The sequence below is a fragment of the Culex pipiens genome, chromosome 1 (assembly GCF_016801865.2).
Source record: "Culex pipiens pallens isolate TS chromosome 1, TS_CPP_V2, whole genome shotgun sequence".
Lineage (NCBI taxonomy): Eukaryota > Metazoa > Arthropoda > Insecta > Diptera > Culicidae > Culex > Culex pipiens.
The window spans coordinates 35,382,790-35,389,992 of NC_068937.1; positions in this window are offsets into that span (position 1 = coordinate 35,382,790).

Here is a 7,203-nt window from a genome sequence, read left to right on the forward strand (position 1 = left end):
ACAGAACATCAAACGTCATAACCTCTAACTCTGACTCAATTTATTGCGTGCAAACAGCACACATCATGTCATCGAGGTCACCTTCTGCACAGATATCGCCCAATAGAAGAAGACGACTGTGAGTGCAAATATCTGACAGATGGCTCTGTACTAGTCACCGTCAGTCCGGTCATGGACAGACATCATGACCTCACATCATTTTTGCTGAGTACTTGTTGAAGTTTGTTATGCTGCAATAGATTTATGCAATTTTTAACATAAAATTGCTACCGAATCAGAATCTATGACAAAAAAAAATTTTTGCAGAACTTAAATAAAAACTGATGAAATTATCGAAGATATTTTTTTTGAACACCCCAAAGATACAAACACAAAAAGAGGTCCAAAAACTGATGAACTGCTGCCCAATTCGACCAGCTCATTCCAAACCTGGACGTATCGTCGGTCAGGTTGACAACTGACCAAATGTGTTGTTGGCATGACGGGGTCCGCTTTCAATTATTGAATCGCGAAGTGCACTCAGACGCAGCACAACTCACAACTCGGTTTTCTCATGTTATGACAGACTGTGCGTGCGTGTTTTTCAATTAAACAATATTCCGTACGGACTAATCTGCGAGGTTTTAGTTTCGAAACATGCAGTTTGGACAGGATTTTGAGGACATGTAGGTTTGGTTAATCCATGAAAATGACAATTTGTACAGTATTCATTGTAAAATATTATTTATTTAGTATTAAGTATTTAGTATCGTGAGAAAATTCTCTCAAAAAATAGTCTAGTTTAAGGGTTATTTGCTCTAGGTAACGCCTTTTCGAGTGAAAATTTAGTATGCATTTAATATACAGTATTCAGATTAAAGTACAAGTTCTAAGTAAAGTATAAAGTATAACTATGAACTCACATAAGAGCCTGTCAAAACAATTATCTCCCCAAAATTCTACGTTGAGAATCCCCCCGAGAATACATTGCAATAGTTTCACCAGCTGTTTGCGAACCATCCTTACTCACACAACCACAAACATACAAACTCAAACATGCACACATACACGCTCTCTCTCTCTCCCACGTGGGCACACGTACGCCAAAATAGAAAGCTCGTCCTGGAAAGGATAATGACGTGCTGCTCATCGCATTAGGAAAACTAGGAACTAATTTAAATTTTACTCCCGTGCGAGAGCCGGCCTGCTTTTCCGTGGAAGTTCCGTTCCGTCCGGTGTCCGACCGTGTGTTTGACCATCGTCCTCGGACCCCGGACGGACACTAGGAAGTGGCTCGTCATATGTGTGTGTGAGGCATGAAAATACACAGCTGCTCTCTGCGTCGTCGTCGTCATCATCGTCAAATGTTTGCGAGTAGGAAATTTCCCTATTTTATTCAAATGCCAGCTCCAAACATTAGGACGAAAATGTTGAGCGCAGTTCTCTGAGAATGTATTTTAACATGAAATGCTTCATTATTTTGGGGGTAATTAAATCGTGAATCGTTTAAAAAAGAATGTCCATGAATTTAATTGAAAATTTGACTTAAATTAAGAATCTTTCAGATTTCGTAATTACATGGACAATTTTCAAAATGTATCAATTGCATTTTGTTTAGTTATGTTATTAAAACATTTTAGAATGGTTTTGGAACATCTGTGATGTTTTAGGCCATCCAAAACTTCAGTTCAGTTCTTGGATGACTCAGGACATCCCAGAACATCAGCCTACGTTACCATTCTCACTGAAGCTATGCGGGTATGTCCCGGGATCAAAATCCGTCGACCTCTTGCCTGTTACGGCGGTAGACCCACAGATCTTAATTTCAGGGAGCCCTCGGATGACCCAGAACATCCCGATAAGTTGTTACAAAAATGCACTGTAGTCTATTACACTCACGGGTCCGTTGTCAAAATCTTGAAGTTTCAATTTGTTTCTTTGGTAAGCCTGTTGCACAAAATTCCCTGAAGTTTCGGATGGACTAGAACATCCCAGGTGTTCCAAACCCATTCTTAAATGTTTAAATAACATAACTAAACAAAATACAATTGATACATTTTGTAAATTCTCAGACGAATTACCAAATCCCAAAGATTCTTAATTTAAGTCATATTCTCAATTCAAGGCATGACATAAAAAAAAGTTGCGTAAATCGAGAATCGTTTGAAAAAAAGGTGACTTTAAAAAAGAATATGGTGAACAAACAACCTGCGAACTTCAGGCAGATTGGTGAGGTCGATGCGAGATGGTCATGCTTTGCTCGTGGACTCGCTCTTAAAATCTTTGCAATCAATGCTTTTGTCAAGTTTTTTGTAATAAAAAGTTTTTTGATAAACAGGTAAATATTTTTTAGAATGTAACTCTTTTCTGAAAATCATAATCAACAACTTTGCCTAAGACATAAATAGATTCGAAAATCCTTTCTACAGATAAACATTTTCGAAAATTATTTGGGATTATTTGGCTATAAGGAATCAATGAACCAAGTTTCTTAAAAGTTATTTGAATTTAATTTCAAAAACTAATGAAAAAGTCGATTTGAAAAATTCTAGAGAATTGCCCATTTTACTATGAATATTTTTGGATCTGAAACAAAACTTATCCTTTTTTCAGTTGTTATGATGCTGGAAGCCGGGGTGACATTAATACCAAATATCAAGCTTTGGTAGAACACTGACGCATGAAAAATGAGCACCACTCAAGCAGCCGCCCGAACGAGACAACGTGCCCTTACTCTTTCTCTCGTTTTTCGTCTCTCTCTTGCTTTTGTTTGCTGCGTGGTGACAGAAGTCATTTGAATGCGATCATGGGAGAAATGATCGCAATCTCGGTAGAATGTCAAACGACCGTTCTCTGAGCGAATGTGTTCCTAGAGCGAGTTCAATGACTGTGTGAGTGACTTTGCGTAGCACTCATTCGATTGGAGTGTTCTGTCACCTATCACAAACAAAGTAGACATTTCGTAAGCAGTGGATAGGTGTTTTAGGTGTTGTTGAAAGAGAAATAAAACCTATTTTCAAATTTATAGGCAATGAATAGAAACATTTTATAAGTAAATTTTAGAAAATTTAAAAATTAAAAAAAATGGTGGCAACACAAATTCATATTTTTGTGCAATAATACATTTTTATTGAATTTTTATCAACCTTTGAACTAAACCTAAGAGTCGATAAACTTTAAACAAACATTACCAGAAACGTTACTGATGATCAATTTGCGGTATTAATTCAATAAGATCACTTTTAAGCTGGAAACAGAGTTTTTTATGTGACGTTTTATAACTAACACCATTGGTAATTTGTTTTTTTTATATGTAACCCAGCCCACACAGTAAAAAAAAAGTGTAAATTTGGAAGGTGTAATTTTGGAAGGTTAAATATTACCTCTTTGATGATGAAATTTTACCTCAATTTCGACTGAAAAATGGCATTACACCAGAAAAGAGCTGAAATTACATATTTTTAAAGAGCAATTCCAGCTCAAATCAGGTTTTTTTTCTGGTACTTTTGTACCCGACCCTCTCCGATTTCAATGAAACTTTATATACATGTTATCCTAGGCCTATATAAGCCATTTTTGTGTATATGGAGCCAATAGTACTCGAAAATAACATTTGAGAAGGGCGTAAGGTATTTAAATATTTTTGTATTTTGTAATTTAAAAATTACTGTATCTCGAAGCCGTTGCGTCGTATCAAAAAGTGGTCAAAGACAAACTTGTAGGAAATTGGACGGGCTTTCTGAAAAAAAAATATACTGAAGCAAAAATACATGCCACATCTATGAGATTTTTTGATTTTTAGGTCCAAAACTTAAATTTAAAGGTGATGTCACGACTTTTTGTCGCATAAAATTTTTGAGGTAATAGCCTAAGATGTTACAAAAAGACTAACGAAAATGCAGGATGCTATGTCTCTCCTAAAAAAATACAAGAATCATTTACTTGAACTGTTTTTTTTTTAAAGTGGTCTAACGTCAAAATTAAAAAAAAACAGTTGTGAGAACCGATTTTCCAGACAATTTTACTTAAAAGTCTCTATATTGACCATTGTCCTATGTCAAATCCTTGGGAAGATACAGCGGTTTTAAAAATGAAAATGTTGAAAAAACTGGTTTTTTGTGGTTTTTGGCAGTTTCTATAAGACAGACTTGGTTTTTCAGTCTCGTAAATATTTTTACCGGAAAGCTCGTCCAATTTCCCATAAGTTTGCCTTTAACAGCTTTTATATTTACGTTTTTATATTTACGTAATCAAATTAACTATCCTGGTTTCTACCACACTGAAAAAAATATTCTATTTTCAATTATAAGCAGTGTAATTAAGCTTATATCTGTAAGCCCTTACATCCAATTGAAATGCTGTTAAAGGCAAACTTAATTGGACCAGCTTTAGAAAACTGAGATTTAGAAAACTTCAATTTTCGTGTTTCTTTTTCTTAAAGTGGCTCTATCTCAGCAACCCGAGGTCCAATCTTCAATGTCTCTTAGACAATTTTATAGCAAATTACCTGAACTTTTCAAAAAAATATTTTTAGAAATTGTCACTCATGGTCACTATTTTTCAAAATTAAAAAACTGCAAATATTTCGCTAAAATCAAACTTTCGGCAAATTCAATTTTGCATTAAAAAGTAATGTCCAAAAATCACTATTTTTTCAAAAAATCATAACTCGGCGGCAGATTTTTTGACCATGTTTCTCTATGGCTCAAAAGTTGCGGATTTTTGTCCCCTAAAACATATAAAAAAATCTTGAAAATCAAAAAATACAAATTTTGGGAAATTGAGTTTTAGTGAAAAAAAAGTTGATAAAAAAAATCTGCAATTTTTTTTCCGTGTACCTATTTTTTTTTCAAAAGTCCTCAACAATACCTACAACTTTGCCGAAGTCACCAAATTGATCAGAAAATTCACTCAAAAGTTACAGCTGTTTGAATATTTACAAACCATTTTTGTATGGACAGCTGTCAAAATTGTATGGAGACTTGTATGGGTGAACCAATGACACAAAATAGCATATTTAGTCATAAGGAAGGCCCCCACAAAGTTTGAGCCAAATAAAAAAATACAAACAAAATCCATTTCCGGTTTTGGTAGAGAATTGCTCTTCTAGTAAATTGTTGGGCTTGCCCTGGGTGCTGAAAAGTTGTTCGCAAAACGGCCTCAATTTTGAACTGTCAAAGTGGAACCAATTTACTGTTCGCCAAAAGTAGAGAGTATTGTGATCGATCATTAAAAATTGTTTTTTTTTTTGCAGGAATGAAAAATTTGTGGCTTTTGACAACCTTAGGTTGAAGTCAAAAGACCTTAAGAAAGTTGAAGTAGGGACCTACATAGGGAAATGAAATGTTCTTGGAGAAATTTCAAACAATCAAAGCTATTCAAATTTAAGGTTGAAAAACTTGTAGTTTTTCTTTGGTGCTGGCACCTTTCTTGTACCGAACAAGCACAAACATAACAAAAACTATCAGATTATTATCAACAACAGTTTTACAATACTTTTGATTGTTATAAGTCTCGTTTTTTGCCAAAATGATTTAAAATTTATTCCGACCTTGTTCTTACATGACCTTGTTGCTCGATTGGAACCCCGATTTGACAGTTCGATTGGAACCCTGAGAGTGACATTTCGCCTCTCCAACGAGGGAATTTATTTGTGACATCGCAGAATTACACTCTCGCCGCAAATCTTCGTCACCCGTAGAAAAGAAAAATGTCTTCTAACCGCGACGCGACAATTTTCCAGCAAAAAATGTCAAAAACTTGATAAAATAAAACACATACTACTGATTATAAAACAGCTCACTAACAAGTAAGAAAAAAGTCATGCTTGTGCTTGAACATCCTCCTACTTTGTAGATGTAAACAAAGTGGGATCATTCGAAAATCACGTTACGCATTCTCTCTATTCTTCACCCAGGGCTTGCCAATTCAAGCAACTTTGTCGAAGACACCAACATTTTGTCTCGTAATCTACGCCTTCTACACGGAGAAAAAAAAAGTTCCTAAAATCGTGAACAAGCGTTCATGAATTTGGGAACCACGAACAAAGTGTTCAAATTTCATGGTACGTTTTTCAAAATCGTACCATGAGATTTGAACACTTTGTTCGAGGTTCTCATTTTCATGAACGCTTGTTCACGATTTTGGGAACTCTTTTTTCTCCGTGTAAGACCAAATGTAGAGAAGCATCTGAGCAAACCTTTTTTTTTTCGAGCAATTAAATTTTAGTGAAAGGGTATGTTCAGGGCACTTTTAAAGCACTATAAGCAAACTTTTTTTTTGACAAGTCAATTTGGACTTAAGGGTCAGCAATGTTAAGGTATAAAAGATGCAAATTTAGAAACTTAATTGTCTCGAAAAGCGCAAGCCAAACTTCAAGCACCAGGTTGCATTCGATAGGAAAGTTGTAGCAAATGGAAAATAAAATCATATATACCCAAAATATGACAAATAATCGTATTTTGACAAAATCAAATGCGCAAAGTGTGGACTTAACGGAAACTAAGTCTGATTAGAGAATGTTACAAAAATCGATTTTTTTTCAGAATTACGTTGCTAAATTTGCGTAAATCAACACGAAATTAAAACAAACCAAAATTCTTCCCAAAAATTTTATTCCATTTCTTGATTAGTTTCTTACATAAATTCCAAGTTTTTAATTTTTCAGAATGGTTATAAACTTCATATGTTGTAGCAAACTCATCACGATACTCCCAGAGAAAACCTCAAAGTTGGTTAAACGTCCCAGGTCAAGCTCGAGCCCATGTTTATCTCCCCTCACATGAACTTGGACGGGGGTTAGTGTAGGTCAATGTTATGTTCCCCATCAGCACCACCACCAGAAGTGCTAGAAGTTTGCATCGGAAGGGGCGGGTGGGTGGTTCAACACGGACCCTATAGCTAAGTTCCCCTAAATTATGAATGTGGCACTCAATTTTGGGGCCTGTCAGAATAAATGTCTTGCTGCTGATGAATTTTAAGGGGGTTCTCTCTATTCTCTAGAGACCGATTGTGGGAAAGTTTCCAAATTCTACGAACATAAATGGAGAGGTGGATTATCAAATATGCAGCTAGAATCGAACGGTCGTTCAAACGAATGGTCACATCACTTTTTACTTCCAATATTGTTTGGAAATTATATACCTTTTTGCTGTTCTGGTGAGGGGGAGAGATGCTAGGACAGTACCCAGGTGTAACAATTTTCGTTTTGCATTTCAAACAGCT